Below are 20,852 nucleotides of genomic sequence, written 5' to 3' on the forward strand. Positions count from 1 at the left end.
GTTTTTTAGTGCCTCTCAGGAGTCATGCTGCTCAGCAGTAATAATAAGAATGATGAAATAACAACTTCACACAGTGAAATAACAATTCATAATAAACACTCTCAAATGCAGACCTTCTGGAGCTGAGCAAAGATCAAGGTTAAATAAGAAAACAGCTGGACTTAATAACAAATGAATGAGGGGAACATTTTGTGTTATTGCATTATAATGAGTTACTGCATTATCTTTCAGTTGTTAAATTTCACTTTCTGTAGGCTATGCCTGTTGGCCCATTCACTCCTAACAAGCTTGTTTTCTTCTGTCAATGTTGTCGTGGCCGAGTGGTTAAGGCGATGGACTAGAAATCCATTAGGATCTTCCTGCGCAGGTTCAAATCCTGCCGACAACGAAAATGCATTTTTTTGACCCCTCCGGAGGTTGAAGTTTAGTCGTGTTTCTTATACCAATCGCATCCTCTCAGATCTCCGCAAGTACATAGGGATTAGTTGTCCATTTGGGATAGGACTGCAGGCCATCTGTCCCACTTCACACCTTTACACACCTGGTTATCCAGCCTTCTAGCTCTATAGGCCACAGTAGCATAGGTTACAGGTTTGTAGTCAAGCCACAGATTTCAGGTGAGATCCCATGATACACTCAACAATACAACAACACGATTCTCATGAATAACCATGAAGCCATTTGCTAAGATTTCCCCCATTTTGACATGTGGAAACCTGTTGTCACTCTTACCCTGACGGGAAGCTCCAGACACTTTTTTGGTCCTATCTGAGGCATTTTTAAATTCATGTCAAATTGGCCATATTCTGAAGACACTCTTATAGTCTGCAGGGTTATCGAACTGGCCACATCTAAAGTCAAGCCACAGGTAACAGGTGAGAAACCTTGTTAAACCCTAAAAGAAAAAGAAAAAACTCGATTGCATTGAAAATAACCATTAAGTCATTCAGGTCGCAGACTCCCCTATAGGCATGGTTTGAAACCCGCTCCTGACAACTTTTTAGCGCCTGCATGTCATGCACCTTTGTAAAATCCAGTTGAAAAATAAATGACTTAAGGTAACGTAAATGACACCTAGTTAATATGAGTAGTGAACAACTACCGTATTTTTAATATTCTGCAAAAACAGCTAGTTGATGAGAGGCTGAAAGAGAATTGCAAGAATCGTGCAATTTCACAGGCGGGCCCCAAACAGGCAAATAACAAAAATAATCTTGGAACGCAGAACTCGTCGGTCGTTGTCAGTGGATTGTATTGGCGGGAAGAACAAAAATATCGTCTGCAGGGTAATCGAAGTCGCCGCATCTAATGTCAAGTCACAGGTGAGCTGCCTTGTTAAACCCTAAAAATAAATAATAACACGATTGCGTTGAAATGACCCATTAAGCCATTTGTAAGGATTTCCCCCATGTGGACCTGTTGTCACTCTTACCCTGATGGTTGCTGATATTTCCAGACACTTTTTCAGTCTTATCTGAGGAATTTTATCATTTATATCAGAATGGCCATATTCTGATGCCAGTTTAGCGCTCATTCAATGGCGATTTACTACTCTTTCCCATTGAAGGCCATATTGAGGTTAAATCAATGACTGGACTTTTTAATTTATAAAAACAAATGACTATTGAAAGTGCAAGTCAGTATCGTGCATAGTTGTTCTGGTCTCTGTGGTGATTTTAGAGCGTTGTTCATATTTCTACTTTTACCGCATACACTTTAACCCGATACCCAGTTACTGTGTCAGGATGGCCGAGCGGTCTAAGGCGCTGCGTTCAGGTCGCAGTCTCCCATGGAGGCGTGGGTTCAAATCCCACTTCTGACAGTTTTTTAGTGCCTCTCAGGAGTCATGCTGCTCAGCAGTAATAATAAGAATGATGAAATAACAACTTCACACAGTGAAATAACAATTCATAATAAACACTCTCAAATGCAGACCTTCTGGAGCTGAGCAAAGATCAAGGTTAAATAAGAAAACAGCTGGACTTAATAACAAATGAATGAGGGGAACATTTTGTGTTATTGCATTATAATGAGTTACTGCATTATCTTTCAGTTGTTAAATTTCACTTTCTGTAGGCTATGCCTGTTGGCCCATTCACTCCTAACAAGCTTGTTTTCTTCTGTCAATGTTGTCGTGGCCGAGTGGTTAAGGCGATGGACTAGAAATCCATTAGGATCTTCCTGCGCAGGTTCAAATCCTGCCGACAACGAAAATGCATTTTTTTGACCCCTCCGGAGGTTGAAGTTTAGTCGTGTTTCTTATACCAATCGCATCCTCTCAGATCTCCGCAAGTACATAGGGATTAGTTGTCCATTTGGGATAGGACTGCAGGCCATCTGTCCCACTTCACACCTTTACACACCTGGTTATCCAGCCTTCTAGCTCTATAGGCCACAGTAGCATAGGTTACAGGTTTGTAGTCAAGCCACAGATTTCAGGTGAGATCCCATGATACACTCAACAATACAACAACACGATTCTCATGAATAACCATGAAGCCATTTGCTAAGATTTCCCCCATTTTGACATGTGGAAACCTGTTGTCACTCTTACCCTGACGGGAAGCTCCAGACACTTTTTTGGTCCTATCTGAGGCATTTTTAAATTCATGTCAAATTGGCCATATTCTGAAGACACTCTTATAGTCTGCAGGGTAATCGAACTGGCCACATCTAAAGTCAAGCCACAGGTAACAGGTGAGAAACCTTGTTAAACCCTAAAAGAAAAATAAAAAACTTGATTGCATTGAAAATAACCATTAAGTCATTCAGGTCGCAGACTCCCCTATAGGCATGGTTTGAAACCCCCTCCTGACAATTTTTTAGTGCCTGCATGTCATGCACCTTTGTAAAATCCAGTTGAAAAATAAATGACTTAAGGTAACGTAAATGACACCTAGTTAATATGAGTAGTGAATAACTATCGTATTTTTAATATTCTGCAAAAACAGCTAGTTGATGAGAGGCTGAAAGAGAATTGAAAGAATCGCGCAATTTCACAGGCGGGCCCCAAACAGGCAAATAACAAAAATAATCTCGGAACGCAGAACTCATCGGTCGTTGTCAGTGGATTGTATTGGCGGGAAGAACAAATATATTGTCTGCAGGGTAATCAAAGTCGCCGCATCTAATGTCAAGTCACAGGTGAGCTGCCTTGTTAAACCCTAAAAATAAATAATAACACGATTGCGTTGAAATGACTCATTAAGCCATTTGTAAGGATTTCCCCCATGTGGACCTGTTGTCACTCTTACCCCGATGGTTGCTGATATTTCCAGACACTTTTTCAGTCTTATCTGAGGAATTGTATCATTTATATCAGAATGGCCTTATTCTGATGCCAGTTTAGCGCTCATTCAATGACGATTTACTACTCTTTCCCATTGAAGGCCATATTGAGGTTAAATCAATGACTGGACTTTTTAATTTATAAAAACAAATGACTATTGAAAGTGCAAGTCAGTATCGTGCATAGTTGTTCTGGTCTCTGTGGTGATTTTAGAGCGTTGTTCATATTTCTACTTTTACCGCATACACTTTAACCCGATACCCAGTTACTGTGCTGTAGTCAGGATGGCCGAGCGGTCTAAGGTGCTGCGTTCAGGTCGCAGTCTCCCATGGAGGCGTGGGTTCAAATCCCACTTCTGACAGTTTTTTAGTGCCTCTCAGGAGTCATGCTGCTCAGCAGTAATAATAAGAATGATGAAATAACAACTTCACACAGTGAAATAACAATTCATAATAAACACTCTCAAATGCAGACCTTCTGGAGCTGAGCAAAGATCAAGGTTAAATAAGAAAACAGCTGGACTTAATAACAAATGAATGAGGGGAACATTTTGTGTTATTGCATTATAATGAGTTACTGCATTATCTTTCAGTTGTTAAATTTCACTTTCTGTAGGCTATGCCTGTTGGCCCATTCACTCCTAACAAGCCTGTTTTCTTCTGTAGACGTTGTCGTGGCCGAGTGGTTAAGGCGATGGACTAGAAATCCATTAGGATCTTCCAGCGCAGGTTCAAATCCTGCCGACAATGAAAATGCATTTTTTTGACCCCTCCGGAGGTTGAAGTTTAGTCGTGTTTCTTATACCAATCGCATCCTCTCAGATCTCCGCAAGTACATAGGGATTAGTTGTCCATTTGGGATAGGACTGCAGGCCATCTATCCCACTTCACACCTTTACACACCTGGTTATCCAGCCTTCTAGCTCTATAGGCCACAGTAGCATAGGTTACAGGTTTGTAGTCAAGCCACAGATTTCAGGTGAGATCCCATGATACACTCAACAATACAACAACACGATTCTCATGAATAACCATGAAGCCATTTGCTAAGATTTCCCCCATTTTGACATGTGGAAACCTGTTGTCACTCTTACCCTGACGGGAAGCTCCAGACACTTTTTTGGTCCTATCTGAGGCATTTTTAAATTCATGTCAAATTGGCCATATTCTGAAGACACTCTTAGGCTGCAGGGTAATCGAACTGGCCACATCTAAAGTCAAGCCACAGGTAACAGGTGAGAAACCTTGTTAAACCCTAAAAGAAAAAGAAAAAACTCGATTGCATTGAAAATAACCATTAAGTCATTCAGGTCGCAGACTCCCCTATAGGCATGGTTTGAAACCCCCTCCTGACAATTTTTTAGCGCCTGCATGTCATGCACCTTTGTAAAATCCAGTTGAAAAATAAATGACTTAAGGTAACGTAAATGACACCTAGTTAATATGAGTAGTGAATAACTATCGTATTTTTAATATTCTGCAAAAACAGCTAGTTTATGAGAGGCTGAAAGAGAATTGCAAGAATCGCGCAATTTCACAGGCGGGCCCCAAACAGGCAAATAAAAAAAATAATCTCGGAACGCAGAACTCGTCGGTCGTTGTCAGTGGATTGTATTGGCGGGAAGAACAAAAATATCGTCTGCAGGGTAATCGAAGTCGCCGCATCTAATGTCAAGTCACAGGTGAGCTGCCTTGTTAAACCCTAAAAATAAATAATAACACGATTGCGTTGAAATGACCCATTAAGCCATTTGTAAGGATTTCCCCCATGTGGACCTGTTGTCACTCTTACCCTGATGGTTGCTGATATTTCCAGACACTTTTTCAGTCTTATCTAAGGAATTTTATCATTTATATCAGAATGGCCATATTCTGATGCCAGTTTAGCGCTCATTCAATGACGATTTACTACTCTTTCCCATTGAAGGCCATATTGAGATTAAATCAATGACTGGACTTTTTAATTTATAAAAACAAATGACTATTGAAAGTGCAAGTCAGTATCGTGCATAGTTGTTCTGGTCTCTGTGGTGATTTTAGAGCGTTGTTCATATTTCTACTTTTACCGCATACACTTTAACCCGATACCCAGTTACTGTGCTGTAGTCAGGATGGCCGAGCGGTCTAAGGCGCTGCGTTCAGGTTGCAGTCTCCCATGGAGGCGTGGGTTCAAATCCCACTTCTGACAGTTTTTTAGTGCCTCTCAGGAGTCATGCTGCTCAGCAGTAATAATAAGAATGATGAAATAACAACTTCACACAGTGAAATAACAATTCATAATAAACACTCTCAAATGCAGACCTTCTGGAGCTGAGCAAAGATCAAGGTTAAATAAGAAAACAGCTGGACTTAATAACAAATGAATGAGGGGAACATTTTGTGTTATTGCATTATAATGAGTTAATCAGTTGTTAATCAGTTGTTAAATTTCACTCGCTGTAGGCTATGCCTGTTGGCCCATTCACTCCTAACAAGCCTGTTTTTTTCTGTCAAAGTTGTCGTGGCCGAGTGGTTAAGGCGATGGACTAGAAATCCATTAGGATCTTCCTGCGCAGGTTCAAATCCTGCCGACAACGAAAATGCATTTTTTTGACCCCTCCGGAGGTGGAAGTTTAGTCGTGTTTCTTATACCAATCGCATCCTCTCAGATCTCCGCAAGTACATAGGGATTAGTTGTCCATTTGGGATAGGACTGCAGGCCATCTATCCCACTTCACACCTTTACACACCTGGTTATCCAGCCTTCTAGCTCTATAGGCCACAGTAGCATAGGTTACAGGTTTGTAGTCAAGCCACAGATTTCAGGTGAGATCCCATGATACACTCAACAATACAACAACACGATTCTCATGAATAACCATTAAGCCATTCGCTAAGATTTCCCCCATTTTGACATGTGGAAACCTGTTGTCACTCTGACCCTGACGGGAAGCTCCAGACACTTTTTTGGTCCTATCTGAGGCATTTTTAAATTCATGTCAAATTGGCCATATTCTGAAGACACTCTTATATTCTGCAGGGTAATCGAACTGGCCACATCTAAAGTCAAGCCACAGGTAACAGGTGAGAAACCTTGTTAAACCCTAAAAGAAAAAGAAAAAACTTGATTGCATTGAAAATAACCATTAAGTCATTCAGGTCGCAGACTCCCCTATAGGCATGGTTTGAAACCCCCTCCTGACAACTTTTTAGCGCCGGCATGTCATGCACCTTTGTAAAATCCAGTTGAAAAATAAATGACTTAAGGTAACGTAAATGACACCTAGTTAATATGAGTAGTGAATAACTATCGTATTTTTAATATTCTGCAAAAACAGCTAGTTGATGAGAGGCTGAAAGAGAATTGCAAGAATTGCGCAATTTCACAGGCGGGCCCCAAACAGGCAAATAACAAAAATAATCTCGGAACGCAGAACTCGTCGGTCGTTGTCAGTGGATTGTATTGGCGGGAAGAACAAAAATATCGTCTGCAGGGTAATCGAAGTCGCCGCATCTAATGTCAAGTCACAGGTGAGCTGCCTTGTTAAACCCTAAAAATAAATAATAACACGATTGCGTTGAAATGACCCATTAAGCCATTTGTAAGGATTTCCCCCATGTGGACCTGTTGTCACTCTTACCCTGATGGTTGCTGATATTTCCAGACACTTTTTCAGTCTTATCTAAGGAATTTTATCATTTATATCAGAATGGCCATATTCTGATGCCAGTTTAGCGCTCATTCAATGACGATTTACTACTCTTTCCCATTGAAGGCCATATTGAGGTTAAATCAATGACTGGACTTTTTAATTTATAAAAACAAATGACTATTGAAAGTGCAAGTCAGTATCATGCATAGTTGTTCTGGTCTCTGTGGTGATTTTAGAGCGTTGTTCATATTTCTACTTTTACCGCATACACTTTAACCCGATACCCAGTTACTGTGCTGTAGTCAGGATGGCCGAGCGGTCTAAGGCGCTGCGTTCAGGTCCCAGTCTCCCATGGAGGCGTGGGTTCAAATTCCACTTCTGACAGTTTTTTAGTGCCTCTCAGGAGTCATGCTGCTCAGCAGTAATAATAAGAATGATGAAATAACAACTTCACACAGTGAAATAACAATTCATAATAAACACCCTCAAATGCAGACCTTCTGGAGCTGAGCAAAGATCAAGGTTAAATAAGAAAACAGCTGGACTTAATAACAAATTAATGAGGGGAACATTTTGTGTTATTGCATTATAATGAGTTACTGCATTATCTTTCAGTTGTTAAATTTCACTTTCTGTAGGCTATGCCTGTTGGCCCATTCACTCCTAACAAGCTTGTTTTCTTCTGTCAACGTTGTCGTGGCCGAGTGGTTAAGACGATGGACTAGAAATCCATTAGGATCTTCCTGCGCAGGTTTAAATCCTGCCGACAATGAAAATGCATTTTTTTGAACCCTCCGGAGGTTGAAGTTTAGTCGTGTTTCTTATACCAATCGCATCCTCTCAGATCTCCGCAAGTACATAGGGATTAGTTGTCCATTTGGGATAGGACTGCAGGCCATCTATCCCACTTCACACCTTTACATACCTGGTTATCCAGCCTTCTAGCTCTATAGGCCACAGTAGCATAGGTTACAGGTTTGTAGTCAAGCCACAGATTTCAGGTGAGATCCCATGATACACTCAACAATACAACAACACGATTCTCATGAATAACCATTAAGCCATTTGCTAAGATTTCCCCCATTTTGACATGTGGAAACCTGTTGTCACTCTGACCCTGACGGGAAGCTCCAGACACTTTTTTGGTCCTATCTAAAGCATTTTTAAATTCATGTCAAATTGGCCATATTCTGAAGACACTCTTATATTCTGCAGGGTAATCGAACTGGCCACATCTAAAGTCAAGCCACAGGTAACAGGTGAGAAACCTTGTTAAACCCTAAAAGAAAAAGAAAAAACTTGATTGCATTGAAAATAACCATTAAGTCATTCAGGTCGCAGACTCCCCTATAGGCATGGTTTGAAACCCCCTCCTGACAACTTTTTAGCGCCGGCATGTCATGCACCTTTGTAAAATCCAGTTGAAAAATAAATGACTTAAGGTAACGTAAATGACACCTAGTTAATATGAGTAGTGAATAACTATCGTATTTTTAATATTCTGCAAAAACAGCTAGTTGATGAGAGGCTGAAAGAGAATTGCAAGAATTGCGCAATTTCACAGGCGGGCCCCAAACAGGCAAATAACAAAAATAATCTCGGAACGCAGAACTCGTCAGTCGTTGTCAGTGGATTGTATTGGCGGGAAGAACAAAAATATCGTCTGCAGGGTAATCGAAGTCGCCGCATCTAATGTCAAGTCACAGGTGAGCTGCCTTGTTAAACCCTAAAAATAAATAATAACACGATTGCGTTGAAATGACCCATTAAGCCATTTGTAAGGATTTCCCCCATGTGGACCTGTTGTCACTCTTACCCTGATGGTTGCTGATATTTCCAGACACTTTTTCAGTCTTATCTAAGGAATTTTATCATTTATATCAGAATGGCCATATTCTGATGCCAGTTTAGCGCTCATTCAATGACGATTTACTACTCTTTCCCATTGAAGGCCATATTGAGGTTAAATCAATGACTGGACTTTTTAATTTATAAAAACAAATGACTATTGAAAGTGCAAGTCAGTATCATGCATAGTTGTTCTGGTCTCTGTGGTGATTTTAGAGCGTTGTTCATATTTCTACTTTTACCGCATACACTTTAACCCGATACCCAGTTACTGTGCTGTAGTCAGGATGGCCGAGCGGTCTAAGGCGCTGCGTTCAGGTCGCAGTCTCCCATGGAGGCGTGGGTTCAAATTCCACTTCTGACAGTTTTTTAGTGCCTCTCAGGAGTCATGCTGCTCAGCAGTAATAATAAGAATGATGAAATAACAACTTCACACAGTGAAATAACAATTCATAATAAACACCCTCAAATGCAGACCTTCTGGAGCTGAGCAAAGATCAAGGTTAAATAAGAAAACAGCTGGACTTAATAACAAATTAATGAGGGGAACATTTTGTGTTATTGCATTATAATGAGTAATGAGTAATTATAATGCATTATCTTTCAGTTGTTAAATTTCACTTTCTGTAGGCTATGCCTGTTGGCCCATCCACTCCTAACAAGCTTGTTTTCTTCTGTCAACGTTGTCGTGGCCGAGTGGTTAAGGCGATGGACTAGAAATCCATTAGGATCTTCCTGCGCAGGTTCAAATCCTGCCGACAACGAAAATGCATTTTTTTGACCCCTCCCGAGGTTGAAGTTTAGTCGTGTTTCTTATACCAATCGCATCCTCTCAGATCTCCGCAAGTACATAGGGATTAGTTGTCCATTTGGGATAGGACTGCAGGCCATCTATCCCACTTCACACCTTTACACACCTGGTTATCCAGCCTACTAGCTCTCTAGGCCACAGTAGCATAGGTTACAGGTTTGTAGTCAAGCCACAGATTTCAGGTGAGATCCCATGATACACTCAACAATACAACAACACGATTCTCATGAATAACCATGAAGCCATTTGCTAAGATTTCCCCCATTTTGACATGTGGAAACCTGTTGTCACTCTTACCCTGACGGGAAGCTCCAGACACTTTTTTGGTCCTATCTGAGGCATTTTTAAATTCATGTCAAATTGGCCATATTCTGAAGACACTCTTATAGTCTGCAGGGTAATCCAACTGGCCACATCTAAAGTCAAGCCACAGGTAACAGGTGAGAAACCTTGTTAAACCCTAAAAGAAAAAGAAAAAACTTGATTGCATTGAAAATAACCATTAAGTCATTCAGGTCGCAGACTCCCCTATAGGCATGGTTTGAAACCCCCTCTTGACAACTTTTTAGCGCCTGCATGTCATGCACCTTTGTAAAATCCAGTTGAAAAATAATTGACTTAAGGTAACGTAAATGACACCTAGTTAATATGAGTAGTGAATAACTATCGTATTTTTAATATTCTGCAAAAACAGCTAGTTGATGAGAGGCTGAAAGAGAATTGCAAGAATCGCGCAATTTCACAGGCGGGCCCCAAACAGGCAAATAACAAAAATAATCTCGGAACGCAGAACTCGTCGGTCGTTGTCAGTGGATTGTATTGGCGGGAAGAACAAAAATATCGTCTGCAGGGTAATCGAAGTCGCCGCATCTAATGTCAAGTCACAGGTGAGCTGCCTTGTTAAACCCTAAAAATAAATAATAACACGATTGCGTTGAAATGACCAATTAAGCCATTTGTAAGGATTTCCCCCATGTGGACCTGTTGTCACTCTTACCCTGATGGTTGCTGATATTTCCAGACACTTTTTCAGTCTTATCTGAGGAATTTTATCATTTATATCAGAATGGCCATATTCTGATGCCAGTTTAGCGCTCATTCAATGACGATTTACTACTCTTTCCCATTGAAGGCCATATTGAGGTTAAATCAATGACTGGACTTTTTAATTTATAAAAACAAATGACTATTGAAAGTGCAAGTCAGTATCGTGCATAGTTGTTCTGGTCTCTGTGGTGATTTTAGAGCGTTGTTCATATTTCTACTTTTACCGCATACACTTTAACCCGATACCCAGTTACTGTGCTGTAGTCAGGATGGCCGAGCGTTCTAAGGCGCTGCGTTCAGGTCGCAGTCTCCCATGGAGGCGTGGGTTCAAATCCCACTTCTGACAGTTTTTTAGTGCCTCTCAGGAGTCATGCTGCTCAGCAGTAATAATAAGAATGATGAAATAACAACTTCACACAGTGAAATAACAATTCATAATAAACACTCTCAAATGCAGACCTTCTGGAGCTGAGCAAAGATCAAGGTTAAATAAGAAAACAGCTGGACTTAATAACAAATGAATGAGGGGAACATTTTGTGTTATTGCATTATAATGAGTTACTGCATTATCTTTCAGTTGTTAAATTTCACTTTCTGTAGGCTATGCCTGTTGGCCCATTCACTCCTAACAAGCCTGTTTTCTTCTGTCAACGTTGTCGTGGCCGAGTGGTTAAGGCGATGGACTAGAAATCCATTAGGATCTTCCTGCGCATGTTCAAATCCTGCCGACAATGAAAATGCATTTTTTTGACCCCTCCGGAGGTTGAAGTTTAGTCGTGTTTCTTATACCAATCGCATCCTCTCAGATCTCCGCAAGTACATAGGGATTAGTTGTCCATTTGGGATAGGACTGCAGGCCATCTATCCCACTTCACACCTTTACACACCTGGTTATCCAGCCTTCTAGCTCTATAGGCCACAGTTGCATAGGTTACAGGTTTGTAGTCAAGCCACAGATTTCAGGTGAGATCCCATGATACACTTAACAATACAACAACACGATTCTCATGAATAACCATTAAGCCATTTGCTAAGATTTCCCCCATTTTGACATGTGGAAACCTGTTGTCACTCTTACCCTGACGGGAAGCTCCAGACACTTTTTTGGTCCTATCTGAGGCATTTTTAAATTCATGTCAAATTGGCCATATTCTGAAGACACTCTTATAGTCTGCAGGGTAATCGAACTGGCCACATCTAAAGTCAAGCCACAGGTAACAGGTGAGAAACCTTGTTAAACCCTAAAAGAAAAAGAAAAAACTTGATTGCATTGAAAATAACCATTAAGTCATTCAGGTCGCAGACTCCCCTATAGGCATGGTTTGAAACCACCTCCTGAAAACTTTTTAGCGCCTGCATGTCATGCACCTTTGTAAAATCCAGTTGAAAAATAAATGACTTAAGGTAACGTAAATGACACCTAGTTAATATGAGTAGTGAATAACTATCGTATTTTTAATATTCTGCAAAAACAGCTAGTTGATGAGAGGCTGAAAGAGAATTGCAAGAATCGCGCAATTTCACAGGCGGGCCCCAAACAGGCAAATAACAAAAATAATCTCGGAACGCAGAACTCGTCGGTCGTTGTCAGTGGATTGTATTGGCCGGAAGAACAAAAATATCGTCTGCAGGGTAATCGAAGTCGCCGCATCTAATGTCAAGTCACAGGTGAGCTGCCTTGTTAAACCCTAAAAATAAATAATAACACGATTGCGTTGAAATGACCAATTAAGCCATTTGTAAGGATTTCCCCCATGTGGACCTGTTGTCACTCTTACCCTGATGGTTGCTGATATTTCCAGACACTTTTTCAGTCTTATCTGAGGAATTTTATCATTTATATCAGAATGGCCATATTCTGATGCCAGTTTAGCGCTCATTCAATGACGATTTACTACTCTTTCCCATTGAAGGCCATATTGAGGTTAAATCAATGACTGGACTTTTTAATTTATAAAAACAAATGACTATTGAAAGTGCAAGTCAGTATCGTGCATAGTTGTTCTGGTCTCTGTGGTGATTTTAGAGCGTTGTTCATATTTCTACTTTTACCGCATACACTTTAACCCGATACCCAGTTACTGTGCTGTAGTCAGGATGGCCGAGCGTTCTAAGGCGCTGCGTTCAGGTCGCAGTCTCCCATGGAGGCGTGGGTTCAAATCCCACTTCTGACAGTTTTTTAGTGCCTCTCAGGAGTCATGCTGCTCAGCAGTAATAATAAGAATGATGAAATAACAACTTCACACAGTGAAATAACAATTCATAATAAACACTCTCAAATGCAGACCTTCTGGGGCTGAGCAAAGATCAAGGTTAAATAAGAAAACAGCTGGACTTAATAACAAATGAATGAGGGGAACATTTTGTGTTATTGCATTATAATGAGTTACTGCATTATCTTTCAGTTGTTAAATTTCACTTTCTGTAGGCTATGCCTGTTGGCCCATTCACTCCTAACAAGCCTGTTTTCTTCTGTCAACGTTGTCGTGGCCGAGTGGTTAAGGCGATGGACTAGAAATCCATTAGGATCTTCCTGCGCATGTTCAAATCCTGCCGACAATGAAAATGCATTTTTTTGACCCCTCCGGAGGTTGAAGTTTAGTCGTGTTTCTTATACCAATCGCATCCTCTCAGATCTCCGCAAGTACATAGGGATTAGTTGTCCATTTGGGATAGGACTGCAGGCCATCTATCCCACTTCACACCTTTACACACCTGGTTATCCAGCCTTCTAGCTCTATAGGCCACAGTTGCATAGGTTACAGGTTTGTAGTCAAGCCACAGATTTCAGGTGAGATCCCATGATACACTTAACAATACAACAACACGATTCTCATGAATAACCATTAAGCCATTTGCTAAGATTTCCCCCATTTTGACATGTGGAAACCTGTTGTCACTCTTACCCTGACGGGAAGCTCCAGACACTTTTTTGGTCCTATCTGAGGCATTTTTAAATTCATGTCAAATTGGCCATATTCTGAAGACACTCTTATAGTCTGCAGGGTAATCGAACTGGCCACATCTAAAGTCAAGCCACAGGTAACAGGTGAGAAACCTTGTTAAACCCTAAAAGAAAAAGAAAAAACTTGATTGCAATGAAAATAACCATTAAGTCATTCAGGTCGCAGACTCCCCTATAGGCATGGTTTGAAACCACCTCCTGACAACTTTTTAGCGCCTGCATGTCATGCACCTTTGTAAAATCCAGTTGAAAAATAAAAGACTTAAGGTAACGTAAATGACACCTAGTTAATATGAGTAGTGAATAACTATCGTATTTTTAATATTCTGCAAAAACAGCTAGTTGATGAGAGGCTGAAAGAGAATTGCAAGAATTGCGCAATTTCACAGGCGGGCCCCAAACAGGCAAATAACAAAAATAATCTCGGAACGCAGAACTCGTCGGTCGTTGTCAGTGGATTGTATTGGCGGGAAGAACATAAATATCGTCTGCAGGGTAATCGAAGTCGCCGCATCTAATGTCAAGTCACAGGTGAGCTGCCTTGTTAAACCCTAAAAATAAATAATAACACGATTGCGTTGAAATGACCCATTAAGCCATTTGTAAGGATTTCCCCCATGTGGACCTGTTGTCACTCTTACCCTGATGGTTGCTGATATTTCCAGACACTTTTTCAGTCTTATCTGAGGAATTTTATCATTTATATCAGAATGGCCATATTCTGATGCCAGTTTAGCGCTCATTCAATGACGATTTACTACTCTTTCCCATTGAAGGCCATATTGAGGTTAAATCAATGACTGGACTTTTTAATTTATAAAAACAAATGACTATTGAAAGTGCAAGTCAGTATCGTGCATAGTTGTTCTGGTCTCTGTGGTGATTTTAGAGCATTGTTCATATTTCTACTTTTACCGCATACACTTTAACCCGATACCCAGTTACTGTGCTGTAGTCAGGATGGCCGAGCGGTCTAAGGCGCTGCGTTCAGGTCGCAGTCTCCCATGGAGGCGTGGGTTCAAATCCCACTTCTGACAGTTTTTTAGTGCCTCTCAGGAGTCATGCTGCTCAGCAGTAATAATAAGAATGATGAAATAACAACTTCACACAGTGAAATAACAATTCATAATAAACACTCTCAAATGCAGACCTTCTGGAGCTGAGCAAAGATCAAGGTTAAATAAGAAAACAGCTGGACTTAATAACAAATGAATGAGGGGAACATTTTGTGTTATTGCATTATAATGAGTTACTGCATTATCTTTCAGTTGTTAAATTTCACTTTCTGTAGGCTATGCCTGTTGGCCCATACACTCCTAACAAGCATGTTTCTTCTGTCAACGGTGTCGTGGCCGAGTGGTTAAGGCGATGGACTAGAAATCCATTAGGATCTTTCTGCGCAGGTTCAAATCCTGCCGACAACGAAATTGCATTTTTTTGACCCCTCCGGAGGTTGAAGTTTAGTCGTGTTTCTTATACCAATCGCATCCTCTCAGATCTCCACAAGTACATAGGGATTAGTTGTCCATTTGGGATAGGACTGCAGGCCATCTGTCCCACTTCAAACCTTTACACACCTGGTTATCCAGCCTTCTAGCTCTATAGGCCACAGTAGCATAGGTTACAGGTTTGTAGTCAAGCCACAGATTTCAGGTGAGATCCCATGATACACTCAACAATACAACAACATGATTCTCATGAATAACCATGAAGCCATTTGCTAAGATTTCCCCCATTTTGACATGTGGAAACCTGTTGTCACTCTTACCCTGACGGGATGCTCCAGACACTTTTTTGGTCCTATCTGAGGCATTTTTAAATTCATGTCAAATTGGCCATATTCTGAAGACACTCTTATAGTCTGCAGGGTAATCGAACTGGCCACATCTAAAGTCAAGCCACAGGTAACAGGTGAGAAACCTTGTTAAACCCTAAAAGAAAAAGAAAAAACTTGATTGCATTGAAAATAACCATTAAGTCATTCAGGTCGCAGACTCCCCTATAGGCATGGTTTGAAACCCCCTCCTGACAACTTTTTAGCGCCTGCATGTCATGCACCTTTGTAAAATCCAGTTGAAAAATAAATGACTTAAGGTAACGTAAATGACACCTAGTTAATATGAGTAGTGAATAACTATCGTATTTTTAATATTCTGCAAAAACAGCTAGTTGATGAGAGGCTGAAAGAGAATTGCAAGAATCGCGCAATTTCACAGGCGGGCCCCAAACAGGCAAATAACAAAAATAATCTCGGAACGCAGAACTCGTCGGTCGTTGTCAGTGGATTGTATTGGCGGGAAGAACAAAAATATCGTCTGCAGGGTAATCGAAGTCGCCGCATCTAATGTCAAGTCACAGGTGAGCTGCCTTGTTAAACCCTAAAAATAAATAATAACACGATTGCGTTGAAATGACCCATTAAGCCATTTGTAAGGATTTCCCCCATGTGGACCTGTTGTCACTCTTACCATGATGGTTGCTGATATTTCCAGACACTTTTTCAGTCTTATCTGAGGAATTTTATCATTTATATCAGAATGGCCATATTCTGATGCCAGTTTAGCGCTCATTCAATGGCGATTTACTACTCTTTCCCATTGAAGGCCATATTGAGGTTAAATCAATGACTGGACTTTTTAATTTATAAAAACAAATGACTATTGAAAGTGCAAGTCAGTATCGTGCATAGTTGTTCTGGTCTCTGTGGTGATTTTAGAGCGTTGTTCATATTTCTACTTTTACCGCATACACTTTAACCCGATACCCAGTTACTGTGCTGTAGTCAGGATGGCCGAGCGGTCTAAGGCGCTGCGTTCAGGTCGCAGTCTCCCATGGAGGCGTGGGTTCAAATCCCACTTCTGACAGTTTTTTAGTGCCTCTCAGGAGTCATGCTGCTCAGCAGTAATAATAAGAATGATGAAATAACAACTTCACACAGTGAAATAACAATTCATTATAAACACTCTCAAATGCAGACCTTCTGGAGCTGAGCAAAGATCAAGGTTAAATAAGAAAACAGCTGGACTTAATAACAAATGAATGAGGGGAACATTTTGTGTTATTGCATTATAATGAGTTACTGCATTATCTTTCAGTTGTTAAATTTCACTTTCTGTAGGCTATGCCTGTTGGCCCATTCACTCCTAACAAGCCTGTTTTCTTCTGTCGACGTTGTCGTGGCCGAGTGGTTAAGGCGATAGACTAGAAATCCATTAGGATCTTACTGCGCAGGTTCAAATCCTGCCGACAACGAAAATGCATTTTTTTGACCCCTCCGGAGGTTGAAGTTTAGTCGTGTTTCTTATACCAATCGCATCCTCTCAGATCTCCGCAAGTACATAGGGATTAGTTGTCCATTTGGGATAGGACTGCAGGCCATCTGTCCCACTTCACACCTTTACACACCTGGTTATCCAGCCTTCTAGCTCTATAGGCCACAGTAGCATAGGTTACAGGTTTGTAGTCAAGCCACAGATTTCAGGTGAGATCCCATGATACACTCAACAATACAACAACACGATTCTCATGAATAACCATGAAGCCATTTGCTAAGATTTCCCCCATTTTGACATGTGGAAACCTGTTGTCACTCTTACCCTGACGGGAAGCTCCAGACACTTTTTTGGTCCTATCTGAGGCATTTTTAAATTCATGTCAAATTGGCCATATTCTGAAGACACTCTTATAGTCTGCAGGGTAATCGAACTGGCCACATCTAAAGTCAAGCCACAGGTAACAGGTGAGAAACCTTGTTAAACCCTAAAAGAAAAAGAAAAAACTCGATTGCATTGAAAATAACCATTAAGTCATTCAGGTCGCAGACTCCCCTATAGGCATGGTTTGAAACCCCCTCCTGACAACTTTTTAGCGCCTGCATGTCATGCACCTTTGTAAAATCCAGTTGAAAAATAAATGACTTAAGGTAACGTAAATGACACCTAGTTAATATGAGTAGTGAATAACTATCGTATTTTTAATATTCTGCAAAAACAGCTAGTTGATGAGAGGCTGAAAGAGAATTGCAAGAATCGCGCAATTTCACAGGCGGGCCCCAAACAGGCAAATAACAAAAATAATCTCGGAACGCAGAACTCGTCGGTCGTTGTCAGTGGATTGTATTGGCGGGAAGAACAAAAATATCGTCTGCAGGGTAATCGAAGTCGCCGCATCTAATGTCAAGTCACAGGTGAGCTGCCTTGTTAAACCCTAAAAATAAATAATAACACGATTGCGTTGAAATGACCCATTAAGCCATTTGTAAGGATTTCCCCCATGTGGACCTGTTGTCACTCTTACCCTGATGGTTGCTGATATTTCCAGACACTTTTTCAGTCTTATCTGAGGAATTTTATCATTTCTATCAGAATGGCCATATTCTGATGCCAGTTTAGCGCTCATTCAATGACGATTTACTACTCTTTCCCATTGAAGGCCATATTGAGGTTAAATCAATGACTGGACTTTTTAATTTATAAAAACAAATGACTATTGAAAGTGCAAGTCAGTATCGTGCATAGTTGTTCTGGTCTCTGTGGTGATTTTAGAGCGTTGTTCATATTTCTACTTTTACCGCATACACTTTAACCCAATACCCAGTTACTGTGCTGTAGTCAGGATGGCCGAGCGGTCTAAGGCGCTGCGTTCAGGTCGCAGTCTCCCATGGAGGCGTGGGTTCAAATCCCACTTCTGACAGTTTTTTAGTGCCTCTCAGGAGTCATGCTGCTCAGCAGTAATAATAAGAATGATGAAATAACAACTTCACACAGTGAAATAACAATTCATAATAAACACTCTCAAATGCAGACCTTCTGGAGCTGAGCAAAGATCAAGGTTAAATAAGAAAACAGCTGGACTTAATAACAAATGAATGAGGGGAACATTTTGTGTTATTGCATTATAATGAGTTACTGCATTATCTTTCAGTTGTTAAATTTCACTTTCTGTAGGCTATGCCTGTTGGCCCATTCACTCCTAACAAGCCTGTTTTCTTCTGTCAACGGTGTCGTGGCCGAGTGGTTAAGGCGATGGACTAGAAATCCATTAGGTTCTTCCTGCGCAGGTTCAAATCCTGCCGACAACGAAATTGCATTTTTTTGACCCCTCCGGAGGTTGAAGTTTAGTCGTGTTTCTTATACCAATCGCATCCTCTCAGATCTCCACAAGTACATAGGGATTAGTTGTCCATTTGGGATAGGACTGCAGGCCATCTATCCCACTTCACACCTTTACACACCTGGTTATCCAGCCTTCTAGCTCTATAGGCCACAGTAGCATAGGTTACAGGTTTGTAGTCAAGCCACAGATTTCAGGAGAGATCCCATGATACACTCAACAATACAACAACACGATTCTCATGAATAACCATGAAGCAATTTGCTAAGATTTCCCCCATTTTGACATGTGGAAACCTGTTGTCACTCTTACCCTGACGGGAAGCTCCAGACACTTTTTTGGTCCTATCTGAGGCATTTTTAAATTCATGTCAAATTGGCCATATTCTGAAGACACTCTTATAGTCTGCAGTGTAATCGAACTGGCCACATCTAAAGTCAAGCCACAGGTAACAGGTGAGAAACCTTGTTAAACCCTAAAAGAAAAAGAAAAAACTTGATTGCATTGAAAATAACCATTAAGTCATTCAGGTCGCAGACCCTATAGGCATGGTTTGAAACCCCCTCCTGACAACTTTTTAGCGCCTGCATGTCATGCACCTTTGTAAAAATCCAGTTGAAAAATAAAAGACTTAAGGTAACGTAAATGACACCTAGTTAATATGAGTAGTGAATAACTATCGTATTTTTAATATTCTGCAAAAACAGCTAGTTGATGAGAGGCTGAAAGAGAATTGCAAGAATCGCGCAATTTCACAGGCGGGCCCCAAACAGGCAAATAACAAAAATAATCTCGGAACGCAGAACTCGTCGGTCGTTGTCAGTGGATTGTATTGGCGGGAAGAACAAAAATATCGTCTGCAGGGTAATCGAAGTCGCCGCATCTAATGTCAAGTCACAGGTGAGCTGCCTTGTTAAACCCTAAAAATAAATAATAACACGATTGCGTTGAAATGACCCATTAAGCCATTTGGACCTGTTGTCACTCTTACCCTGATGGTTGCTGATATTTCCAGACACTTTTTCAGTCTTATCTGAGGAATTTTATCATTTCTATCAGAATGGCCATATTCTGATGCCAGTTTAGCGCTCATTCAATGACGATTTACTACTCTTTCCCATTGAAGGCCATATTGAGGTTAAATCAATGACTGGACTTTTTAATTTATAAAAACAAATGACTATTGAAAGTGCAAGTCAGTATCGTGCATAGTTGTTCTGGTCTCTGTGGTGATTTTAGAGCGTTGTTCATATTTCTACTTTTACCGCAAACACTTTAACCCAATACCCAGTTACTGTGCTGTAGTCAGGATGGCCGAGCGGTCTAAGGCGCTGTGTTCAGGTCGCAGTCTCCCATGGAGGCGTGGGTTCAAATCCCACTTCTGACAGTTTTTTAGTGCCTCTCAGGAGTCATGCTGCTCAGCAGTAATAATAAGAATGATGAAATAACAACTTCACACAGTGAAATAACAATTCATAATAAACACTCTCAAATGCAGACCTTCTGGAGCTGAGCAAAGATCAAGGTTAAATAAGAAAACAGCTGGACTTAATAACAAATGAATGAGGGGAACATTTTGTGTTATTGCATTATAATGAGTTACTGCATTATCTTTCAGTTGTTAAATTTCACTTTCTGTAGGCTATGCCTGTTGGCCCATTCACTCCTAACAAGCCTGTTTTCTTCTGTCAACGGTGTCGTGGCCGAGTGGTTAAGGCGATGGACTAGAAATCCATTAGGATCTTCCTGCGCAGGTTCAAATCCTGCCGACAACGAAATTGCATTTTTTTGACCCCTCCGGAGGTTGAAGTTTAGTCGTGTTTCTTATACCAATCGCATCCTCTCAGATCTCCACAAGTACATAGGGATTAGTTGTCCATTTGGGATAGGACTGCAGGCCATCTATCCCACTTCACACCTTTACACACCTGGTTATCCAGCCTTCTAGCTCTATAGGCCACAGTAGCATAGGTTACAGGTTTGTAGTCAAGCCACAGATTTCAGGAGAGATCCCATGATACACTCAACAATACAACAACACGATTCTCATGAATAACCATGAAGCCATTTGCTAAGATTTCCCCCATTTTGACATGTGGAAACCTGTTGTCACTCTTACCCTGACGGGAAGCTCCAGACACTTTTTTGG

General features: G+C 40.8%; 4 non-coding genes across 4 annotated transcripts; all 4 read left to right on the plus strand.

The window, feature by feature from the left end:
- The first annotated feature begins 1,739 nt into the window (after positions 1-1,739).
- trnal-cag (transfer RNA leucine (anticodon CAG)) lies at positions 1,740-1,822 on the plus strand. Its single transcript has one exon. It is a non-coding gene; the product is annotated as a tRNA-Leu (tRNA).
- Positions 1,823-14,545: 12,723 nt separating this feature from the next.
- trnal-cag (transfer RNA leucine (anticodon CAG)) lies at positions 14,546-14,628 on the plus strand. The gene has a single exon. It is a non-coding gene; the product is annotated as a tRNA-Leu (tRNA).
- Positions 14,629-16,372: 1,744 nt separating this feature from the next.
- Positions 16,373-16,455, plus strand: trnal-cag (transfer RNA leucine (anticodon CAG)). Its single transcript has one exon. It is a non-coding gene; the product is annotated as a tRNA-Leu (tRNA).
- A 1,745-nt stretch (positions 16,456-18,200) lies between these two features.
- Positions 18,201-18,283, plus strand: trnal-cag (transfer RNA leucine (anticodon CAG)). The gene has a single exon. It is a non-coding gene; the product is annotated as a tRNA-Leu (tRNA).
- Positions 18,284-20,852: the final 2,569 nt, after the last annotated feature.

Source organism: Oncorhynchus mykiss, chromosome 16 (assembly GCF_057628025.1).
Source record: "Oncorhynchus mykiss isolate SJ-2025 chromosome 16, ASM5762802v1, whole genome shotgun sequence".
In the NCBI taxonomy this organism is placed as follows: domain Eukaryota; kingdom Metazoa; phylum Chordata; class Actinopteri; order Salmoniformes; family Salmonidae; genus Oncorhynchus; species Oncorhynchus mykiss.